Genomic DNA, 13,417 nt, shown 5'->3' with positions numbered 1-13,417 from the left:
TGTTTGAGCTCTGCTCCATGATGCTATTGATAAGCAAGCATCGAGTAGCATTCAGCTAGTCATGGCTTAGGGTATTCGCAGGGTACCCAACCGGGATAATGGTGATCGAGTGCGACTTGGCGATTTCGTTGAAGGTTGGGCACTGCTCAGTTTTTAGTGTCTGTCTGGGATCCTGACCCTTGATCTTTTTCGGTTGCGGTTCCTTCCTGCACCCATTATTGTTCGGCGATTCCGTGTCCGTCGAACGCTGTCGCTTGGATGGTGCCTTCCCTATTGGGATTTTTGCCAACTCTAGCACTTCAGCGGGTTTGTGGCCGTTTCTCAGCAGCCAGCCGTAGCGTTCCTTCACCGCTCCACTTAAGTAATGAGTTTTTCCTGCTCCTCTTGTTTTATTCTCGGAGCCCTTCGACCCACTGTTTGTTCCGCCGGACTGGTCTGTGTCCTCCTTGGTCACTGTCCGATCCTCGTGTCTATATGGAGAGTTGAGAATGGACGAAGCACAGGACACATCATCCTCCAATGAACCGCTATTCAGCAGCTCTCCAAGTTTGCTTTCCACGCAATCCTTCTCCTCTTCCACCTTCATCGCCGCAGTCTCCTCCAAACTCATGTCTACAGTGTTCTTAGTGTTTTCCGTTTTGTTCTCACGAATAGCTAGGGAAAGAAAGTCAACCCTGTCAGAGCCCCGCTTCACAGGGTAAGGCCAAAAATACTGTGGGGTGCGCCCTGGTGCCCCTCAGGCTCCGTGTGCGGCTTGGTATTTGTCAACACTTCGAATCCCAGTCCTTGTTTTACGTTGAGTTGGGGTTCGAAGTGTTGATGCCCCTCCCGCCATTCATCCCTCGGCACGGGTCGCGTCACACCTTGGATTGGGGCATACATTTTACGGTTCTGGTTTTGAGGCCCGCCCGTTGGCACTCTCTCATTACGATGCTACAGCAGAAGGCTGTTAGCACCCAGCCGACGCCGGTCTAACGATTGTTAGTCGCCACTTACGGCATGGGGAACAGAAACCCAGTGGGTCAATTCTTTGCTGAAATACTGCGTAAGATTGTAACAAATGTTTGGCTATCATCCAAAACAGACAGAGAATGCCTAATAATCCCAAAATATATATTTAATAGCAAGGGCTAAAAAGGGAACGTGAGAATTAATAGTGTGCAGGCTTACCCGATAATGCTGACGTCATCAGAGACCGCGGTCGATCTTCACTGAGGCTGTTGTGGTTGTGTGTAGCTGCCGAACTCCTTCCATCCAATCACTCTTGCGGATTGTTTTTCCTAGTGTATGCAACAGGGCTTTTCCCGCTCGAACTCACCGCACTTGTCCGCACTGCGAACGATGAGCCTTTCGTCGACGAGCGATTTGCGCCTTCTTCTGGCATGGTCCAAAATCCTTCAGCAAACCACCATAGCCGACAATCGCCTCTTTCGTTCTTGCTTTCACTGTTGTCAATGAGCGATTGAAACAAGGCGAATTCCACCGTTAACGGACCGTGACAACGGCGGTGGTCAGCCTAAGCCGAATCCGAACTGGGATCGACACGCCTAATTGAACCCACGACGCTGGGTGCGATTAACTGCCACCGCGAAATGACACCCAAACAGCTCACAAACGGCACACCAAAATCCGAAAAGCTCCGTCCTACACAATTCCTTCATTGCAATGCCTGCTCTGCTGGCAGAACTAGTTGGTTTATCGCTATTGTTGCTTGTAGGATAGCTGTTAGATCTTTCATTTGATCACGAGCTGCGGAAGGGCACCGTTTGTCTGTGCGCTGGAAGGATTTTGTTCGCAGCTTCAAATATCGATGGCGGAACAGAAGCGAGATGGCGAATTGCTGATTTATGCCGTGCGTATCAGCCGTGCAGGCAAGGCTCAAATCGTTCCATAAAATTCTCGTCACGTATCCCAAAATATAGTTATTACCAAACCGGCTTTATTCGGACGAATACATAATGGAAAAATGAATTCAATTAGATAATTCCTTTTATTAACTTGTATGAAGTTTGTGCTGGGTAATTCTGTACTTTTACCAGTGAATCATAATATGTGCAAATATTCTACCAACCCGATAGTTTTTTCTAAACCTTTAGGGAAATCAGTGAATATGGCAATCCTGCCACTAAACGAAAGCCACACCAAAAGAATGATGAAAATATTTTTATTTGTTGCACAAAAGGATCCTTCTGCAACAAAAAGTTAATAAAAGAGATCGCCTAGTGTTACATTAAGGTATCTGACGTTTAAAATACGCACACTGAAATCTCGCATTTTTATACTACCGCTCTCCCCTCAGGCTCAGAAGCGGTTTGTTTGCCTCCCAATTCAAACCCAAATCTATAGAAAATATCATTCAATTGTACAATGTATTAAATTTAAAATTTAAGTAAACTATCCAAAGTATTGGGACCATATCAATTCAAATGTTCAAAATCTGCCTAGTAATCTTGAAGAATGAAGATGTGACACAAGGCGCCAAGAGCACACTAAAATCCTGTCAATCCATTTTTCATTGGATTGTATGCTCTAAATATATCACCAGGGGACCATTCATAAATGATGATGGATATTGACAATAGGGGAAGAGCGTCACGTAACGAGATAAAAACTAAAAATGAATTTTAGACGTATCAGCGGATCAGGGATAAAAAAAGTACAACATTGTTTATGAATGGCCCCCAAACAAAGAATATTCCATAACGAATATCACGTAACATCGGTGACTGAGCATTGGGATCAAGGCCAAGTCCCCCCTGGGTCGTGAAAAACTGAGAAGCAACATCAATTTAGGCACAGATAGCAGACGTCCATTTATTTTCATTTTGTTTTGTTTTGTCTTTTCATTTGTTTCTCCTGCCATGATATGTGCGGATTGATGCGGATCGAGCGTGACGGCCAAGGAAACGGAAAGCCAGTGGCCCAAACAGATCAGGAACAGGAGGGAGGACTACGAACAAGGGAACGGACAACAGAGGAGAAATCGTTTACTTATTTATTATAACTACGACACTAATCACAATTATTTTGCTTTTCTTGTTTCGTTTCAGCAAACCAAAATCTAAACGGACTAGCACATACGAACAGTTAGGCTTAGTAGGTTCTTATCTTGACAGAGTCTAGATGGGCGGATGAACGTCTGCCAGAGGGTGGGCTGAGAAATGACAATGACACTGTACGAGATGGCGCTGGGCCTGTGGCCTTCGACTGGCATGGTCCATTCTCATTGATTAGGAAGTCTTCTTGGCTGGTTGGTAGATATGTGCTCCTACTTGCAAGTTGATCAATTCGCTTGGGTGGGGGACATGTAGATCCTACTAGTTGTCGACTCTTTTGATCGTGAGTATGAGGCTAGTTCAGGAAAGGAGTGTTGTTCAGGACTTGTTCTTATGATTATTAAACTCGATCAAGCACACCGGCTCTCAGAAATGATAAGCAACCCTTTCGGGTCGGTGTGGTCTGTTCGAGTCGAACCAGGCGGACATTCGTTTCGAGCAAACTTTATGTGGATAAATATTGCTTACGCCTTTATTGGCAGAGATTCTTTTTAACGAATTCCTAAAATACCTTCACTGGTAGCTACTCAGGATAATAATAATAGAAAAATTAAGGGTTTGCCTGGTCCATAATGTAATGAATATGTATATTGACTAGAACAGGGATAATCGAGTTATGTTATATGATAGAGAAGAAACAGCACAGTTGTAGGAAAAGTATTCGCGAGTAAGGACCAATAATACTGCTAGTATGTTTACCGTTTCAATTAATCGTCGATTGATCCGCTTCGGACCTAGGAGACAAAAAGGAGATTAGGAAGAGACAGAAGCGGATTCAATGCGAAATTTGCCAATATGACGTTGACCTCAAGGCGATGGTAGGATGATTTGCCATAGGATGACAGACTAGATGACACGACGTTACATGCTCTAAACTTGCGCCAAATAGTTTGTATGTATGTATGAATGTAAGCCCGTATGTATGCCTGTATGCATGGATGTGTATAGGACCAATGTATCCCTGAGCAACATGGAAGGACACCTCTAAGCCGCCAAAATACTCATGGGAAGCCGGGTGCGCGGTCATAGGTGTGACCATAAAGCACTGCACACACTTTTTTTTATCTTAAATACGTTTATTTAGGCCCAAATGCTTTAGCTTAACGAGGCCGATAATTCATTTTTTTTAATTACATGTCACATGTTAGTGGGGGAAAGGAAAGCCGTATTTAGGGGCGGCTTGCTCCCCTCTTATGTAAGTAAAGGAAAAAGGTAGGAAGTGGGATACATATTGTGTAATTGACATCGTCGTTTGCTGATTGATCATTGTGGCGGATATGCACACTTTGTTGTAGTGTTGTAGTTTCCAGCCTGTAATCGCAGGGGCGAGGGGAGGGTCGATATTTCGGATAATTATTGGCACTCTGATACTGTCATGATGTTCTCTATATCATCTGCATGTGAGGTATGTCATGATGTTCTGGGTAGACGGTTATCAAGAAGGGTATGCACCGAAGACTCGTGAAGCAATGCCATATTGTAGATACAGGGATAGGTTGGTGAGATTCTACTGTGAATGAGAGAGGGGAAAATGTATTAAACTTGGACATCAATGGTTTTCAAAAAGATATAGAAGAGAAAAATATAGGGGTGGTCACGGCTTGCCAGGACGTCCCGGACTGGCACATAGGGTGATCTACCTCGGGCCCGAAGGGAATCTATTAGTTGGGACCTGGCAACACAGTACTCTGCGCACAGCCAAACAACATGCTCGATGTCGTGGTAGCCGTTCTCACAAACACAATGATTACTTTCAGCAAGCCCTATACGACGGAGATGCGCGTCAAACGAGTAATGGTTGGACATGATCCTTGACATCGTACGAATAAAGTCCCGGTTCACATCCAACCCCTTAAACCAAGCATTCGTTGATACCTTCGGGATAATGGAATGTAGCCACCGTCCCAGATGCCCATTGCTCCATGAGGTTTGCCAACTATCGAGCGTCCTCTGACGAGAGATACTGAAAAATTCGTTGAAGCAAATTGGTCTTTCGTAAGTGTCGCCTTCTAATGCGCCCACCTTGGCTAAAGAGTCCGCCTTCTCATTGCCCGCAATAGAACAATGTGACGGGACCCAAACCAAGGTAATCTGGTAAGATTTTTCAGATAAAGCACTCAGATATTCCCGTATTTTCCCCAGGAAATACGGTGAGTGCTTTCCAGGCTTCGCCGCACGGATGGCCTCAATGGAGCTGAGACTATCCGAAACGATAAAGTAATGGTCTGAGGGCAGGGTGTCAATGATCCCGAGAGTATACTGAATGGCAGCTAATTCTGCGACGTAAATTGAAGCAGGATCATTGAGTTTGAATGAGGCAGCAAGATTTTCGTTGAAGATACCGAAGCCTGTGGACCCGTTGAGAATTGATCCGTCAGTGTAGAACATTTTGGCGCAGTCGACTTGATGGTATTTGTTATAGAAAATATTTGGGACCACTTGTGGGCGAATATGATCCGGAATTCCACAAATCTCTTCCTTCATGGATGTATCGAAAAATACAGTGTGATCAGAAGTATCTAAGAGATGAGCACGGTTGACGTTATACGTAGATGAATTGATGTTCTGTGCCATGTAATCGAAGTACAAGGACATGAATCGGGTCTGAGAATTAAGCTCGACAAGCCTTTCGCAATTTGCAATCACCAATGGGTTCAGAATATCGCATCGAATGAGTAATCGATATGAGAGGTCTCAAAATCGATTTTTCAGAGGAAGAACGCCCGCCAGCACTTCGAGACTCATCGTATGGGTCGAGTGCATGCAACCCAAGGCAATACGCAAGCAACGATACTGGATTCGCTCCAGTTTGATGAAATGTATGTTCGCAGCGGAGCGAAAGCAGACACATCCGTACTCCAACACTGATAATATCGTTGTTTGGTACAGCCTGATTAGGTCTCCTGGATGGGCACCCCACCATGTTCCAGTTATTGTACGGAAAAAGTTGATCCTTTGTTGGCACTTCTGTTTCAGATACCTAATGTGACATCCCCAGGTACCTTTAGAGTCGAACCATACCCCGAGATATTTGAATGTTGAAGCCTGAGCAATAGTTTGATCCATTAATTGAAGCTGTAGTTGCGCTGGTTCACGCTTTCTAGAAAATACGACTAGCTCAGTTTTCTCCGTGGAGAACTCGATACCCAGCTGGAGAGCCCAAGCAGACAAATTGTCCAAGGTATCTTGCAGTGGTCCTTGCAAGTCGACGGCTTTAGGACCTGTAATGGAGACCACACCGTCATCTACAAGCTGCCTTAGCGTGCAGGAATTGACAAGACATTCGTCAATGTCATTCACGTAAAAATTGTAGAGGAGAGGGCTTAGACATGAGCCCTGGGGAAGGCCCATGTAGCTAAATCGTGATGTCGATAAATCGCCATGCGAGAAATGCATTTGTTTTTCAGACAACAGGTTTAGCAAAAAGTTATTTAACATTGGCGAAAGACCATGCTGGTGCAACTTCTCATAAAGAATGTTGATCGAAACTGAATCGAAAGCCCCCTTAATATCCAAGAATACTGATGCCATCTGCTCTTTGTTAGCATATGCCATTTGAATTTCTGTTGAGAGCAACGCAAGGCAATCGTTCGTCCCTTTGCCTTTGCGGAAGCCAAATTGTGTATCTGACAGTAAGCCATTTGTTTCGACCCAATTGTCGAGCCGAAACAGGATCATTTTCTCGAACAACTTCCGGATACAGGACAGCATTGCAATCGGACGATACGAATTGTGGTCGGAGGCTGGTTTTCCTGGTTTTTGGATGGCGATGACCTTCACCTGTCTCCAGTCATGTGGGACAATGTTACCCTCAAGAAACCTATTAAATAAATTCAACAAGCGTCTTTTGGCAGAGTCTGGCAGATTCTTCAACAAGTTGAATTTGATTCTATCTGGCCCCGGGGCTTTATTGTTACATGATAAGAGAGCAAGTGAGAACTCCACCATCGTAAACGGTGTTTCGTTCGCGGTATTGTAAGGCGACGCGGCGCGGTAGATTTTCTGTGCCGGGGCGGAATCCGGACAAACTTTCTTGGCGAAATCGAATATCCAACGGTTTGAATATTCCACGCTCTCGTTAGTACTGTTTCGGTTTCGCATACGTCGGGCCGTGCCCCAAAGAGTGCTCATCGATGTTTCTCTTGTTAACCCGTCGACAAACCGGCGCCAGTAACTGCGTTTCTTAGCTTTCATTAAATTTTTCATTCGCTTTTCTAATATCGCGTACACTCGATAACTAGCAACTAACCCGTCGTTCCGGAAGGTTTTATACGCGGCAGCTTTCTCCGCGTACACGTTTGAGCACTCTTTGTCCCACCACGGGTTGGGAGAACGTTTTTGGGTGTTCACGTCGGGTACTCGTTTCGTCTGAGTTTGAATCGCGCTATCGAGAATCGAGTTGGACAAAAACTTATATTCTTCCTCCGGGGGAAGTGCCTGTGTTGAATCGATAGTTTTGGATATCGCAGCAGCGTAGCTCTTCCAATCAATGTTTCGTGTGAGGTCATAGGGAACATTGATTGGTGCCGATGGTCTTGAACCAGTGGTGATTGCAATTACAATTGGTAAGTGGTCACTACCGTGGGGATCAGATATTACCTTCCACTTGCAATCTAACCGTAGTGATGTCGAGCATAAAGATATGTCCAGTGCACTTGCTTGCGCAGGTGGTCTAGGGATCCGTGTCATTTCCCCTGTGTTAAGAATTGTCATATTGAAGTTGTCACAAAGGTCTTGAATTGTCGAAGATCGATTATCGTCGTATAGACAGCCCCACCCCGTACCGTGAGAGTTAAAGTCTCCAAGAAGCAGGAGGGGCGAGGGAAGGTGTTCAATCACGTTGGAGAATCTTCGATATCCCATCATGGCCCTAGGAGGAATGTAAATAGAAGCAATGCAAAGATCTTTGCCTTTGATTGTTGTTTGACAAGCGACAACTTCAATGCCTGGCGTCGAAGGGAGGTTGATTCGATTGAAGGAGTAGCACTTTTTGATCCCTAAAAGTACCCCCCCATATGAGTCTTCTGGATCCAAGCGGATAATGTTAAAATCGTGGAAGTTGAGGTTTATATTAGAAGTTAGCCATGTTTCACATAGGGAAAATGCATCACAATGATTGTAATTTAGCAAGTGTTTTAATGAATCGATTTTGGGGATAATACTTCTGCAGTTCCACTGTAAAACAGTGATCAGATCCCTGATTCCGTCTAATAAGTTAGCCATCGAAGGATACGATCGCTGTAAGGAGGGGCCATTGTTCAGTCAACTGTTTTAAAAATGCTCTTACTGTTGGTAGAATAGCAACCAGCAAGCTTTTCATAGGATCGGTAATGTTGAAAGCTGTGAATATCCAGTCCACAATGTCAGAAAATTTAAGGAATCCCGTTTTAGGGTGAGTTTCTGAGGATTTGGGAGCACTTGGGATTTTTGGTGCCCCGGGGAGTGCTGGGAACTCCTGGTTGTATCTCAATTTCCCAAAACCAGGAGGTATTATCTTCGGATTTGTACCAGCACTTCCAGTTGATGAATTATTTTTATTTTGTACCCTTGTTTGGGACAACCTAGGACCCTTACGAGGAAGCTCAGGTGAGTTTTGATTAGGTCTTTTCCTAGAGTTTCCAAGCGGAGCCAAAGAATGCCCCTCGCAAGGGTCGTTAGAGGCGTTATCGTCAGTTGGCAAGAGAGCGAATGGGTTTTCGGAGATAAGTGGAACAGCTCTTTTAAGCATTTCTGCGTAAGAGCGTCTGGAGCGATCTTTGGTGGATCGCTTCAGTTTATCCGCGCGAAGTTTGTACGTTGGGCATGTCAAAAGTGCATGCGGATTCTCCCCACAGTAAACACACTTCTCAGCGGGCCTACTGCAAGTATCATCCGCATGGCGTTCCCCACATTTACCGCACCGTTGCTTGTTGCTACAGTAGGTGGCCGTGTGACCTAGCTGCTTGCAATTGGAACAATTCATGACCCGCGGTACAAACAGGCGTACAGGTAGACGAGCTCCTCCCACTTCAACGTAGTTCGGAAGTGCAGATCCGGCGAAGGTTACGCGAAACGAGTCTGATGGATAGTAATTACCATCTTCGATGGACTTTGAGTGCAATTGCTTGCACTCCAAAATCTTAACTGATTGAAGGTTAGGGTCCTTAAAGCGGCCAGCCCCATCATTCATCAGATCATCGACAGTTAGACCCGCATCACTTACCACACCGTCGATCTCCACATCACGAGAAGGGATGTAGACGCGATACTCCAGCGTAAAGAGGCTATTGCTAACGATATCATTGGCCTGTTTCAAGTCAGTAACGACTACGCGCAGTTTATCTGACTGAACCTTTTTAATCTCGGTTACGGCCGAGTAACGTTTTGTCAGCTCCCGTGCAACAGTTATGCTGTTTAACGGTTTATTTTTGGGCCGAAAGTATACCACCCAAGGACCAGCGGATCCATCCTGGTAAACCTTGACTCGGGGGGGGCTGTGAGACATTGGGGGGAAGTGGATCGACCATAACATTATCTGTCTCAGTATCAGATATATGTTCTTCTTCCCCATAATATTCGTCTTCGGAGGGTGATCCTTCTGTTTGTTCCATTTTGTTGCGGGAGCAACACGCTCGACCGCACTGTTTAACTTAAATCAAAATAAAAAATCAAAAGCAATAAAAAGAAAAAAAAACGATAAGAAAAGTAAAAAACAAAACACTTCACCAGTTGGTTCCTGACGAGCTGGTAGGTGAATTGATCCTTCGTTTGTTTTATCCGTCACCCGCGTGACCTTCACACAATAGAGCTGATATAGCTCGTCTAAACAAAGCCGTCTTTCAGGCAAGAAAACTGTTGAGTAACTTCACTGCACCGATATCGCAGGTAATAATTATCACTCGCGGGACTGTTTATTACTAATGCTTTACTGCAGCCTCTGCCACAGCAAGCACCTTCGTACTACCGAAAAAACTAAACCACACCGGAGAGAACAAAAAGCACTTGTTTCCCGGTACAAAGTTGGGTTACGAATGTACTGCACACACTGTCAAGTGCAACGGATAGACGGTAGGTGTCCAGTTAATGCACATAGGTTGCAGAAATAGGTTGTTGAGACAGCCCGATTGCACACTGATAAATAACAATAACAACAACATAAAATCTTGTCTAACGTAAAATCTTGTCTAACCTAAACTCTTTTCATTTGCTAACACATGAACCATCAACTCCCGACCAGCAGAGGATGACAAAATTCTATTAAAAAACAAAATTCTATTAAAATGCAATTTGCATTAGTGATAAAATATATAATACTTCCATCAAGTTTTGTTGTGCTCTTCTGATAATGTAATTCGGCGCACAGCTTGGTGGCGCATGGCTGAAATGTCACGATGTGGATTTTAGAAAAGATTCGCAATACTCCATTAGTTTAGTCCCGGTTTGGTCTCTTTCCATCTTTATTTTTATTTTGAATGACGACAATTAATACTCAATAACAATACTAACTCTTTATTTCATTTTTTTTTTCTTTTCGGTCTCATGCATCCCATTCTTCTGATGACCCCTTCGACCTGATACAACCAAGAAGGGCAACATTACTGCCAACAATGATTATTCGCTGCCATCAGACATCGCAAGGTGTTAGAACAATTGAGATGTATTTTCATACTCGATTGAATCAGATAAGTAGGAACGACCAAAAAAAAATGCAAGTAGCATATTACACATTTCTTATCTTCACATATCATTTGTATTAACATATTATTTACAGGCACCACACCTATCTCAACACCCAACACTTCCCATACGCACTTAACCATACACGCACACAAATACACAAATGCTTGACTGGTGACTGAGCCAAGTGATTCACTCGTAGGATCTATCATTTTGATGATCGCCTCGATTCTACGAAACCAGCTAATATAAGCTAGTCTTGTCTGGTAAATGCACGTTACCTGGAAGCCCCAGACACGACAGGACGAGACGGGCAGATGACGGACTGCATTCTTCAATGCAGGGGTAGTGATCTCGAAAAACCCTTATGGAAAAACATTATATTTATTTCTGAACAGCCAACAGTAGTACTGTTCAATGCACCTTTTCATCACATTATGCAGCGCAATTATTCGTCAAGCATACATCAATTCATTAACCCTACCCCAACCCACACCCTGATCATCTCCCATGGCGTTTTGGAGGTCCGCATAGACTATTCTGCCATTACCCCTCCTATCATTGGCCTTGGGCTGACTTGCGCTCTCATTGCCCCACCAAATGCTGCAAAATGAAAATGAAACTATTATACTACCATATTCATTTTAGTTACCATTTCCAATACCTTTCCTATATTCTATATTGATGATTTGTATACTACATTTCACGCGGGTACCGCGCAGTAGAATCCGCGTAGTAAGAGACCCGACTGTAATCTTGCGCTGGTAATGTCAATCGCCCGGTTCGGGGTATACACTGTTTCGAGCCATGGAAATGGAGAATAAACGCTGTTCGGTTTTCTCCTTCCTTTCCTCCCAAGTAACAATTTGAATTTTATAGCACACTACAAGTGCAATCTGTTTTAAGAGCGGCTTCAAGAGCACCATGAAACTACAATTGCTACTAGAGCTGTAAATATACGATCAAAGATTCCACATAGGGATACCCGAGCACCTGGTACCGCAGTTGGCGCCGTAACAAGTATATTCATGTCAAATAGTTCTGAGGTAAACAACATTCGACATAGGTACTCACATCGAAGGAATTTTACGCAGAGGATACATGCTATATAAATTCAAAATAGAGTCATAACTGTTTAAACTATTTGCCATGAAAGCGACTCAAGTGTACTCCAGTATTCAATACAAATAAACTCGTTTTTATGCGATACTTATGCTTTTCAATAATACCACAGGGTGTAGACAGGTTAGCCGACTTGGATAGTGCAGCTATCAAATGCCCTGCCAATAGTTTTGTCGGAACACCTTACTGGATGGCCCCGGAAGTGATTCTGGCGATGTATGAAGGATAGTATGATGGCAAGGTGGATGTTTAGTCACTAGGAATTACTTGTATCGAGCTGGAGAAACGGAATCATTCCTACTTCAACATGAAGGAAATGTCGGCGCTGTATCACATTGCGCAAAATGAGGCATCCACGTTGCAGGTAAATGTGCAACATCCACAGGATGCTTTAAAGTTGATCTGACCACTGTTTTACATACTTCAGGCTACGGACTGGAAAGATGTGTTCAGCAGTTTTGTTTTTTGCTTGAAGAAACCTTCGGTAGAGTAACCAAACGCTAGTAAACTGTTAACTCATTCATTCATATCTAGGATGCGATTGCTAAATGTGCTAATTGATTTGGAAGCAAGGTAAGTTATCATTATGAACGATCCGCGGTACATAATACATTTTTTTCATCGTTACAGAACAATAGCTGCCGTTATAGAATTGGACAATCTGAACTGTAGGAAGATGAAAAATTTTTAAATGACCAACTCCCGCGAAACGGAAGTAACGTCGGCAAGAACACACCGGACGAGCGAATCGGTGCGACAGTAGTACAAATAACAGGATCACCTTAGAACATTCACTCCATTCGGTGGATCAGCTTGGTGGAATTATACGGAATGCTTCGAGGCATCAGCTGCCAGGATCCGGGCTGCCGCCAATGCACAACAGTAGTATAAACAACTCTAGTAATCGGGGCAGTTTGAAACCTGGGACGGCATTGGTCGGATGGATTCCGGAATTGGTGGAGGCAGCAGCGAAGGCATGGTCAGCTGGTGGAAGTTGTTCTGGACTCTGGCTCCGTAAACATCAGTGTTCATGCCACGGGTTACCAAAATTTATAGTCCCGTTGTACCTAATCACCATTCACATTCAATAATGTAAAACTAATAAAATTAGTACGTAGTATTGTTAAAAATAAAATAATTTAAAATTGTGTTTACATTCGTATGTTATTTAAGGTTGCACAGAGAATGCGTAAAATTCGCAAACGAAAAAAGCAGTTTTTTTCCACACCGTATGTCAGATCTTCATAAAAATCAATCAGCGTATGTAGAATGTTGTTACTGTACTGCTGATTGATTTTTATGAAGATCTGACATACGGTGTGGAAAAAAACTGCTTTTTTCGTTTGCGAATTTTACGCATTCTCTGTGCAACCTTAAATGGAGTAAACAAAATATCATAACCTCAAATTTCCAAAAGCGGTGGTCCAACAAACGTCCATCGCTCCATACAATAAACCGTCCAACGGTGGACCCGTATTGGTCCAATTTGTTGAACGAAACGATCGAGCTGTCACACTGCTCGACGTTCAAAAAAGTGTTGCAAAATCGCCTTTTGCAGGTCCTTCATTGAACGTTCGTTGGAC

General features: G+C 43.8%; 1 long non-coding RNA gene across 1 annotated transcript; it reads left to right on the top strand.

Annotated features, from left to right (window-relative positions):
- The first annotated feature begins 11,661 nt into the window (after positions 1-11,661).
- LOC131677319 (uncharacterized) lies at positions 11,662-12,945 on the top strand. The gene is made up of 3 exons (XR_009303327.1): positions 11,662-12,198; positions 12,262-12,407; positions 12,465-12,945. It is a non-coding gene; the product is annotated as an uncharacterized LOC131677319 (long non-coding RNA).
- Positions 12,946-13,417: the final 472 nt, after the last annotated feature.

Source organism: Topomyia yanbarensis, chromosome 1 (assembly GCF_030247195.1).
Source record: "Topomyia yanbarensis strain Yona2022 chromosome 1, ASM3024719v1, whole genome shotgun sequence".
NCBI lineage: Eukaryota > Metazoa > Arthropoda > Insecta > Diptera > Culicidae > Topomyia > Topomyia yanbarensis.
The sequence above is the reverse complement of the archived record's forward strand: the minus strand, read 5'-3'. Positions and strand labels throughout refer to the sequence as shown.